Source organism: Rhyacophila brunnea, unplaced genomic scaffold, assembly GCF_057557595.1.
Source record: "Rhyacophila brunnea isolate RB1 unplaced genomic scaffold, BYU_Rbru_1.0 scaffold_16, whole genome shotgun sequence".
NCBI classification, from domain to species: Eukaryota; Metazoa; Arthropoda; class Insecta; order Trichoptera; family Rhyacophilidae; genus Rhyacophila; species Rhyacophila brunnea.
In genome coordinates, this window is record NW_028232816.1 from 25,169,905 (window position 1) to 25,182,821 (window position 12,917).

Here is a 12,917-nt window from a genome sequence, read left to right on the forward strand (position 1 = left end):
ATTTATAAATTTACTAAATATTAGCATATTTGAAAAATATTCGTTTTTTATGACAAAAATGAAACATGGTTTTTAAGCTTTTTCAAATACTGTTTATTTTCAAGTTTGCTAAAAGCTTTCTATAAAAAAAATACCCCACTGATGAAATAATCCATTTTTCGCCGGATTCGCAAATGACGCCTCCCTAAATTTCGCTCAAATTGCTTTTATAAGCGTATTTTTATTTACTTGCTAACAGTTTCCCTGTGTAGCTAATTCGCGCCTAACCATCTCATAAACTTTACACCAGACCAAGCGCACAGAATACAACTTTACAGAAAACATTTCCAGTATTATAAGTAAGTAACCTTTTTTGTAGACATACTTTGCCCCGTCGTCCGAAACATGACAGAAATTTCACTTTGATATTATTTAAGGAAAGTCACTTCTGGGCTTAAGCTCCGAGCTTTAAAGCCCGAGTACGCATTCCTGTTTACGGATATTTGTTTACTTAGTATCTTTATAAAAAGCTTCGCGACAATAAACCGTTTGATTTTGATATCTGCGTCACAGCCTTAAAACGACATTTTTATATTAGCAATTGCCTGACTTAATGCGAGGCCATACGTTTGTTCTCTTTTCTTTCCATTGTTCCTTATTCATACAAAAGCTCGCGAAATGAGTGAAATTAATATTAGAACACAAAGCTTCGCCTCTGCGAAATCCTTTGCAATTTCTAAGTTAAATTACAATGCCTACCATTTGTTTTGCTTCCTTATAAATAAGAGAAGTTTTGCTATTTCTGTTTAGCATATTCCAAACTTAATTATTTTCAAGCATAGTATATTATGAACTTCTTATTTGAATATATATATTGTCAAACAACTTGTCGGCAGTAACAATAAGTATATTTTAAATTTAAATATACCTCTCACCTATCGTTGAGCAGCGGTCAATGTGTTTTGCCTCTGATCGGTGGGTCACATGTTCTCACCGTAAACATGTACACCTAAAATTCACATAGATTTATACCAACAACAATATAAGAAAATTTATTATCCTATGACAACGTATTATATTTGGTCAAATTATAATAATGAAAAAGAAATATTTATCTTTTTTTGATATTGTTAGAGCTTGATATAGTAAACATTTTATTTTCTGAAGTAATTATTTCTTGTCACAATTTTGATCAAATACAAGAAATTAGTATAATATACCTAGGTACCTAATACTTGTATGTAAAATTAATGAAAAACACTATCATATATCTAAAATTCCCTATCAATCACAATAAATCTCTTTTGGATAATTTTCATATCAAATATACTTAATTGAAAAATGACAATTTAAATTTTATATTTTAATTCGGTATATATAAGATTATTTTAATAGTAAATAAATTATCATTGTTGACTTAATTCGACCATTACTGCATTTTTGTAAAGTGATTAATATATTATTAACACTTATTTTTGTGTAAACAATTTAATTTCGTGGATCAAATCTATTGTGACACAGAAATTTCGACATATCATTCTCTGTAGCTAGCATCCATCTATCAACCCCCATGTAAAAGCAAAACCTGCATTAGCGGAAAACACCTGTAGCAGTTTTAACGTCCTCATTCTGTCATACCTTCAAACCGATCAAAAACTGAAAATACAATAAGCTTCAATATAAACTCAAATAATAACTATTATTGTACTCTTGATAGTGATATAACTCCTTGAATTCTACATCATTCTCCTCCAGATAGCATCATCCTCTTCAAGTTCCACCATGTCTTCGAATATGAAAAGGGCTTTTGCGTCATTCGTCACCCACTGCATTAATGATTTTCCGACCCTATAAAAATTACGACTACATGTACGTCATAAAAAGCTATATGGAATTTCAAATTATTGGATTCCTAATTACTTTCTTTGAGAAAGCGAACGGTACATATTTGTAACATCAGTCCCATGTAGTTTTGTACCGAGAAAACAAATCAGGTACCTACTCAAATGTTTTTACGACAACATTGAAGGCGAACAAGCTTATATGAATGAATATAATACAATATATGAATACGAATACAAGCCGGAGGGAGGTTGTAAATGTCAAATCATTGACCTGTTTTTTCTTGGGTTCCCAACAATGGATCATTTTTGACTAAATAATCTAACAAGGTCAATGTAGAATTTTACTGCAATGCTTGTTTGCCAAACAATTGAGTGTATGTATGATTGCAATACCGAATGAAAATATCGATACCGGTATTTCAGTATTTCCTATTGGATACCGGTATTTGTAAAATATAATGAATAAGCAGAAGTACATATCTACCAATAAATATTTATATAAAAATCTCTTTAAAATATTAATATTTTATAGCAAAAATATCTAGTATACCTTTAAAAATGTGTAAAGGTGGTTGAGTCAAATATGGTGGCCGTCATCCCTTATTTCCCCATCTACCTCACATCCTTATTTATTATTGTCACAAGACTAGACGATGAGCAATGTCAGGTCATAAGACGACCGTGATTGCGAATAATATTCAGTTATCTCAAGACAACGAACGGGTTCATGTTGCCGCACCGCGTTAACTACCGAGTGACTCAAAACATATCTGTTTGACATTCGCTGCACTAAATCTGTTGCGGTTTGAGTAAACGCCGCGTCCATCAATCAAACAACCTATCATCATCATTCATCAACCTCATATATCATTTAAGTGTATCGTCCGTTTACCAGTGCAGTGAACACTGAACCAGCCCCAGCGCGCGCTAGCCCTCTCAACATAAAGGTCAGTGTCCCTAGATCCGTAATTTACCATCCATCATCACCCTCAAATTACAGTCCACTGCTAAAAGCGCCACTAAAAGGTAATAGCTGATGTTTACAAATACATAGCAGTTGAACTACTGGTACTTTCTTCTTCCTGTCAATAAATTTATATTATGAAGTTTTCTTATAGTATGTGACCTGAAAATAATTCGTAATTTCGCCTAATGTTTTATTAGTTTATTTCACTTTTTACTCATAGCAACTTCTTCACTTTTATTCCGTAAAAAGTAAAACCAAACACAATGTTACTCACTTTTTTGTTCAACAAAATTAAATTTCTCCATTATTATATAAGCTACTCTTTAGTAGATAAACATTAAAACTATTAGGCAAGAGCAAGTCAATTATAGTGTAAAAGTAATTATTATTATTCTAGCATGAAATAATATTCGCCACTAGGACTGAGGTTACTATTGATTATACAAACGAATCGTATTTAACCGCGATTTCAGATACGTCTAAAAATATTGTTAAACCTTTAATGTTAATTAATACATTTTGTTTCCTCTTTCAATACCAAATATAACGGTACTGTTTGAGTTTTAAAACCGGTATTTTGGTATCGAAAAATACTGGGATACCGGTATTGCAATCACTAGGTGTATGAATCATATTCAAACCTTACCAAAATGTAAAAAAAAAAAACATGCTAGTATTATTCAATATCCTAGACTATATCTTAGACTATAGATACATCTAGACGCCACCCATTGCATTGCTAAATGAAGCTGCGTGTCGTGCGTTTGGTTTGTAGGCGAGCGAACGCATTCGTATTCAAATGTTCGAGACCATAGACTATTTCACCAGTGCTCGCCCAATGTGCTCGCACTGGACGCTCAGAATTAAAATATGTTTTTTCTATTTTTTTACGTTATATAGTATTTTTAAGCGGTCAAAATGCAACCATTAGGTAAAAATATTCATAATTTAAGTTATTTTAAAGAAACTTTGTCACTTGATATTAAAATATATAATAAAATACAAATAAATTATCACGAACATGTATCAACTTACCTATGAAACATAATACCATCTTCTTGCTTATCAGTACGGCTACCAGATTTTAACCCTTATCATACTAACCAAAAATATTTACCACTGACTTTATGTTAAACACAAAAATAGCTATTTTAGCAACACGGTTATCGACGCATAATTAAGCAATAAGGTAAGATTTGGCGTCTACACCGAGCAAACCATCTCCCAAATCTCTAAACCTTTTATCTTACTCTAGCGCGTGTCGCAGAGATTATAAGGGTGCCGAATACTTTCTCACTCGCACTTATGCATAGTTTTTGTTCAGGCCTTGATACCAACACATAAAATATTTCTACGAATTACTAATACAAAGGTATCATAATATTAATCCATTTCGTTATAATCCAAACTATTTGGTTACGATGTTAATTAATATTTTTAGGGATTCGGAAAATTTTACGCACACGAAAGCGAAATCAAATAACATGAGGCATAATGCAAATATCATGTGTAAATTTACGTTACAATTACCAAGTACAATTATTATTGTATGCCGTTATATTATTTACAAGGAAAACGTCGAATACATTCCACCGTATCATTTCAAATGGTTATACCAGACGCTGAATAAACTTACGGTATTCCCTTAATTATACCTTACACATAAATGAATTTAAACTCATCTGCGTAAACTTAAGTAATCAAAATACACAAGGGTGTAACTCCCTCGCCAAGAATTCGGGGGAGTATAACCCTTAATACCTTATATAATTATGGCGGTTGAGCTAGTACCCTGCTAGATTGATGTACTAGGGACACACCCTTGACCATTTCAATTAATGAACTTCTCTCTTAATCGACTAAGTTCAAAGCTCTTAAATTTATAAAGCACCATCTGCGTAGTATTGAAACTAATTTGCATAGAATTTCCAAATTCTTGCGATATCATCTTTGTTAAGTTCACGTTTCTCTACATATTTGTCTTGATAGAAACAGTTTAAGACGTATTCACACATACGCCAATTTTAAGAACGTAGAACTTCACTTGTGAAAATTTTGCCAATGAAATAAACCGCCACTAAAGTACCCACTTAACTGAGTTCTTCGAGTGTTTCGTACACAAAATATGTTTTATTAGATGTGTAATAATTTCATATATGTTTTAGTTTTGGAGATTTCAGACATTTTTTCCTTTATTAAAACTACCAGAACGCCAATAAAACAGCTAAAAAAATCCGATGGAATATTAAGGGGGAACATGCTCAGCGTAGGTCAAAATGGAGCTCTTATTTTATTTTCAAAGCATGATCCTGGACATTCCTTAAACGTTGTACATAATCTATTTATATAATTTTGAAGCCTTATTATGTTTTATATTTATTTTAAACATTTCGACTGTGGAAAGGCAAAAGGATTTAACCCTCACTTTTTGCAAAATAGGTTTTATTGAATAATAGCATTGCACACAACTAAATACACATTCTGCCTAAAGGATGTAAGCTGCAAAATGCCAAATTATTATCAAATTTTAGCTTTTAATTTTTAAAAAAGAAGGTCGTTTGAAATTTGCGTCCAGGTAAAAGGATTTATTTCACATCAATGACATTATTAGTCGTTCAAGTAATCTTTTACGGAAAGGAAAAAGGCGTTATGCATCTTACGTTACAAATGTATGAAAATAATGGTAGTTTTACTAAACTCTGCCGGCCGACCGGGTAAGTTATGAACCAGAAGGAAGACTTAAGCCACGTACATTTCTCGGTCGGTCGTTTGACAGTTAACACGGATTTCGACAGTTTTTTCATAAAAAAATCATTTAAAGTTTAAACATTGAGTGAGAATGGCAACAGAACGAAGCAAAATGATTCTTGAAAAGTGTGGTGTTAATATGGACGCAACAAATAATCCCGACAAGAACTGTTAGTGTTTAAAATTACATCTTGAAGTTTTTATATCACACACGAGAAGAGCTATCGTAAATTCTATCTATATCGGTATGAAACGGCCTGTGACAACTTATGTTGTGTTTTAATTGTCGATTATCGATTAATTGATTTGATGATTTCATAATATCTGAGAAAAGTAATACAATATTTGCTAATTCACCTAAAACACTGCCATGCGATTTATAGGTTATGTGATGTGTCAAAAATACTTCTCAATTGAAATTGTTTTCAATTCACTTTAATTTACGATTAATATCATTGTAATAGACTAATATCATTATTATGCACTGTTTTATGTTAATATATTATAGTAATAACATAAATCGCAAGTAAAATGTACGTGTCTAACTCGAAATATGTTAATACCTATCTAATTTTCTGTCAGGTAAAATGACTTAACCCTCATTTTTATTAGTTTTTCTTCAATAACTTCATTATTTAATTATAGATTGGGAAAAAATAACACCAAATTATTAATCATCATGCACTTCAAGTTTGTGTCTATTTTATATTTAGACTTTGGCCCAAAATCTTTATCAAAACGTTTTTTGTGCCTCCTGTAAAATTTGATTAGTGTGGATTAACTCCTTTTGCCTTTCCACAGTCGATTTGATGACTGCATTAAGTATTTTTATTACATAAAATAGTATTCTTTTAAACCTCTCGCTCTAATGTTTTAGAATATAGTCATATTTCAGTACATGCATGTGCAGTGGTGTTGAGATTTTTTACATTTATTAATTTTTAAACGCATTTATAAAACCATTAGTATAATTTATGACGAGATAATTTTAGTAAAATATTTACGATAAAAAATTATATTGATAATCTCTGTGATCCCAAATTTGACAACAATTAGGCATTTTATTATTCAAAAAATGAGCAAGATTAACACATTTGAACATTATTCTAAAGAAACTAATTATAAGCTATGTCTTTGATCATTCAAGTGTGATAAACATCCTACGAATAATGATTGCTTTATAATAATTATTGACCTAAGAATAAGGTACTGTTTTTTTTTAAAATACGCCATTTCTTTTGGAATTCCCCGGTGGTTAAGCTACAACATACGGCCGCAGCCATAAATTGATAAACTTTAATTGAAGTAGGGAGTAAAATTATGTTAACGTGCGTGTTTGAACATCTACCATTTAAAAAAAATCGGTTAGGTTACTTTATGCAGTCATCAAATATTTAAAATAAATATAAATGATAATAAGGCTTCAAAATTATATAAATAGATTATCTACAACGTTTAAGGAATGTCCAGGATCATGCTTTGAAAATGCAATAAAAGCTCCATTTTTACCTATGCTGAGCATGTCCGCCCTTAAATCAATTTGTGTCGTCCATTGGATATTTCCTGCTAAAATGTATTATGCTTACAAAATCTGAACATTATCAAATCGTCTAGTATCGAGTTCAGCACTATCGATCACTAACTTGCAATACCCAGCTCTATCCTTGTTTTCTCGTTATTTTTCTTAATTCGAGATATCTCTCATATGTTTTTAATTATTTTTTTATCTAAATTATTAATAATTAATACTTAACACACCTACTGCAAGGGTGTAATTCCGCTGACATTTTTTATGTCACTTTGACGTTTGGACAACCCAAAAAAGATGTCATCGAACTGAACGATATGGTATATTACATCGCGACCATTTTTGTATCATAATATGGCGATTGTAATATAATGTTATGTTTGCTTCGTATGGATTACATTATATCGTACAGAGACGCATTTCCTTTGCAATTTGTTGAAAATATTTCACAAAACCAATGACATTAAAATAGGTTAAGTAAGTCTGTATGATGACAACTTTAACTTGACACGCGGCATGGTGGTCCCAGTATCGCTAAATGCGCAATAGATTTCCAAATCACCGCAATCTATGTTAATAATATAACTGTTGTCCTATATCTCACTTATACGTTAGTTAGTCCCAGAGCTGCCGTTATGAAACGTTGTCTGTCAGGTCATTCCTCGAAATATTTTTATGAATGTACCATAGCATTTATATCACTATTTTTTAATAAAATTAGTGGACTGTATTAAATTTGGGGTGGCATGAATAAGGGATCACGACCACTCACCCGGTTTTGTAGGTGACACCAAGTTTGGAATTAAATTTTATGTTAGAATAAAGCTGAGATTAGAAATATGTGCATTCTATTAACAGTATTGACACTTCGTTTACACCGAGTCGTGTAAACGGCCATTTACTGAGAAAGTTGCGGAATTCGATATGCCCAGAGTGCCGTAACTACTAGCAAATAATGCAAGAGCTCAAGCGCTGTAGGATCTAATACGATAGCAATATTGACTTAACCTTTAGTTTCTTTGTCAGCGATATTTGCTTTCGCAAAAAGCTTCCAGTAGTTTAAAGATAACTTGGTTTAAAATTTATCCAGTAAATTACAAACTATCAAAGCTTTAGGGAAAACAGTGCATGTTTTCCTAGTTAAAATAAGCAACGACATTTTGATTACATTATTAATAATTATAAAGCAGTTTTTTGTTCATATTTTTAAATATAGATAGCAAAAGTTGATACCAAAAATATTTGAAGCACTGGTATTCTAAAATCACGAAATTGGAAATTTTAAAATTCCGGAATCATCAGGTTACTTTTTATTAGAAGTTTAATCTTATGAATGCAATTGGTATTTATTTATTTTTATTTATTTAAGTTATAGCAACCAGCAAAGTTTCCATGCATACATTATAATATAACTAACAAGGTAGAGAGTATGAATAACATAAATATAAAGAAAATTACATGAGAAAAATGAGGAAAAATAATGCATAATTAAATTATATACAAAAAAGTAACATAAAAAATATAAAGTATAATATATATCTATTTATACAAATTTTGGAGATAGCGCGTTTAAATGAAATAGTTGAATTATTAAAAGAATCAACGGTGGAGAAATACATATTATAATTTAAACAAGAACGACGAATAAAAGAGTTTTGTGCATAATTAGAATCGCTACGACTGACATGGTACAAAATTTGATTTCGCGTAAATCTTGATGGACAATGGAAACCCACCCTTTCAAGTAGGTTTGGCAAGTCAACAACACCATTGATAATTTTAGAAAGAAAATATTGATCAGATATAGAACGTCGTCTTTCCAAAGATGGTACCATAAAATTTGCAGTGGTCGAAATAGAATTAGACAAATCATAACAGTAAGCTTTAAAATTGACGTGCTTACGAAATCGCTTTCGCACCGCTTCGAGACGATTTATGTATGTAACGTACTGTAGATTCCACACGACATATCATTATTCGTATAACTTTTGAAGAATTGAATTGGAATTGAGCATAATAATTATTAAAAAAAACTTCATTCAAGTGTAATTATCAATCAGCAATCTGCCATTAAATATCAGATTTGTAATATTATATAGTTTTTTATGTATTTTAACTTATATTACGCAAGTACCAGTCACTAAAAGATTTTTTGGCAAATATTTCACGTGTTTTTTTTCTTCAATCCATTCATTGAAAATTAGCATAATTTGGCATACTTTCCGCAAGGTTACAATAATGTGTCGTCTTAGTTCAATGAAAACAAATGCATATGACTAAACAAAGTTTAGTGTGCACTGTTAATGTCAGATCTTAATAGCCAATCTCCACTCTTCGCCACTAATATTTACAGTTGAAACCGTTAAAACGATTGATATATTTATGACTGAATTTAGAGTACGAAATAAAAAATAAGAAACAGAAAATAGGATTAAGTTACTTGTTTGTGTACACATTTTTATCTCGAAATGTCTTCAAACCATATTGATTCCTGATAATATAATATAGGTAGCGTAGAGTTTTTATAGCCCAGTAAAACCATCGAATCTGATAGATTCCGTAGCCTGACGCGCTCGTTTTTTTTATTATCCGTAACAGCGTAGTTTTCTTTGAATCCTTTATTCCCTCGACCCATATCAACCAAGATGTTAACAACGAATCTATCACTAAATATACATCGCCCTGTCACTACTCACCTATATAGGTGCTACACCGCACATGTATCTTAGCTACTGTCGCGTCAATAGACGTGGGGAAAATTCCAGAAGGCAACACGTAATAAACGATTTTATAACATTATTATACTTTTTTTTTTCAACGAATAATACACAAAATTTAATACTGTAACATTCTTTTATTGAGCATACATAATTGCAAAGAATACACTCGAGTCGGAAGATCTGTTTCTCATCGTGCCATAACCATATAAAGGGTGCCGGACGAAGTCCCGAAGGCCGACATCCCGAATGCTGAAATCCCGAATGGTCGAAATCCCGAATGGCCGAAATCCCGAAGGCCGGAATCCCGAAGGCCGAAATCCCGAAAGCCGAAATCCCGAAAAATAAAAGAATACAAACAGTAATAATTCTCAACAACTACCAACTCGAAAGCAAAAAATACTACTTTTTATAAAAGAAAATGCAATAAAATAATGGCGCAATCTTAACACTTATCTTGAATTGCGCAAATTTTACAAGAGAGACAAAAACCCATGTTTTTGTAGAAAAATAGGTTTTTGTCTCTCCTGTACAAATTTTTTGTGGAAAAATGGAAACTAAGATATTAATAATAATTGTCAAAAAATATATAATTATAAGTATCAAAAAATATAAGTATATATATTTTTTTATTGCATTTTCTTTTATAAAAAGTAGTATTTTTGGTTTCGAGTTGGTAGTTATTGAGAATTATTACTGTTTGTATTTTTTTTATTTTCGGGATTTTGGCCTTCAGGATCCTGGCCATTCGGGATTTCAGCCATTCAGGATTTCAGCATTCGGGATTTCAGTATTCGGGATTTCGGCCTTCGGGATATCGGCTTTCGGGATTTCGACCCAAACCCCCATATAAAGACGAATTATTAATGATATGTTTTAAAATCATGTACCCTAACCTTTTATTACGTACTACCATGTGGTGTTTCATTAATAGTATCATTATAATAATATCTATCAACGAATAACTAAAACTCGCAGTCGATAAATGTTAGTATATGTAGAGGTTTACCTAACTCTATAACCAACGTATTATTGTCTGTGGTAATTTGTATGGCACAGACAATAATACTAAGCAGAAATGACAGCCAACAATGAAGTTGCATTTTCAGTCTAGAACTGTTCGGTCAAATATTCACGCGCAACTCAGTGAATATCCAATACAATTAAATTTATAATGTAAATCTTTCGTAACATAACATCAATGCCAATGTGTCACCATTCTTCAATGCCGTGCATTAAACATATATAATATAAAATGTAGTGCTACAATATAAATCCAAGAAAATACATCACTGTGTCTTATTTCTATTATGCCCCGAACATATGACATCACACACACGACGCAATCTTCTGTATATATATATAATATTAAATAAATAGTTAATAAATATGATTACCCATAAAATCATATTAATATAAATGGCCTAACTCTCTCAAGGCGTCGATCGATCATCTTTTTAGAAGACCACGTGCTTCCTGGGGAAACACGTGGACCATATAAGCAATATGGCGGCAGACTTACTATCATCTGCTTAAAATAATCAAGTGCCATCAAAGCTAGTCATTTGAGATAATAGAAAGAAACAAGAAGGAGAATATTCAAACGAAGCACTTTGTAAATGAGGCGTCTAATTACAAAAAGCGACAAGTCCACAATTCAATATTTTCGGGAAACAACGTTTTTATGTTTCTAGCTTCAATTATTTGTTTTAACGTGAGATTTTTTTCCCGTTGTATTCTATGTCAAAATTAGAACCAAATGGCAGTTTGTTTCAGCCGATAAACTCTTAAATGTAATAAATATAGGCAAAATAAAATTGGACTTAGCGCTACTTGTACTTCACTTTTTAATTTATCTCACATAAGGCACATATTTCCGTGGCACTGTCATAAGTTTACCAGATGCTACAGCATGGGAGACGCCTTTTTCAATATTGAACGTTCCCTTATTGGTTGACATAAACACGCGCGAAATCAACCAAGTTTTAAATAATATGAAAAACGGACTTGGCGCTTTTTGTAATAAATCGAGACTTAAATTATTTTTTTTCATATGGATCTGTCGCGTTTTGGAATTTATAAATCAATACAAATTGTGCAAAATTATACAAAGAATACGTACGTATTTTTTTCTCGATTTTGACCAAATGTGGACTTATCGCTTTTTGGAATTAGACGCCTCAAATATATTATATACGAACACTATAATTTGACATACAAATACATGTCAATGATACAATGTTTGGAAACAATCGGCTACCTGCAATATATTTCTTTTCAGAGGGAAATTCCTATACTTAAAAACATATATCGACTGTTACGTATATTTAACACTTTTTAATACATACCATACATAGATAGACCCACGATGGCTGCGCGGCTTAAGCGTTGGTCTATACTCTATAGCATCGTGAGTCCCAGATTCGTAAACTGGTTCTGGCATGTACACATATTGTTTTTCAATTTGTGTATGAGTCAGGGTATAGACCTAATAGGCTGACATCAATTTCTCGTAAAAACAAAATCTATTAATACAAACTTCCACTCTGGGGAGGCCTATATGATCTTATTAGGACCGGACATGGTCAAAAAAATACATACCTACCAATTGCAGTATATTTGTGAAGATTTATGAAATAGTGGTTTCCTTCTCGATACTTCTCCACTTTATCCATAGTGCGTACATCATTACACCATGTTATACATGTGGAAAGCTATGCCGGAAGTATACACCCATCTCTAGGGAGTGCTACCAGATGAGATGTGCGCGCATCTTAACATTTTGCATCACCTGGCACGAAAAAACCATGTTTAATAATATTATACCTACGCAATATTTTGTCAACAACAAAAAAAATAGAATCATTTGTTTTAAAATTAACTGACTTTGGTCTCTAGGCATTCTGATGACTTTCTATTATAATTTCTCTTTTTAACAATAAATTTGTTAGAAACAATGTTCAATTATTTATTCACTAAAAAATAGTTATATTTATAATTTGGTCCTTGTGTAATATCCTTCGTAACCCTAGTGGAAGCTTTAACAATTAATTATCATATTCTAACAAGTAAATATGCATAAGTTCTAATGGATTTAAATTCAAATTCCATCAAGTACCTTCGGTTGATAATAT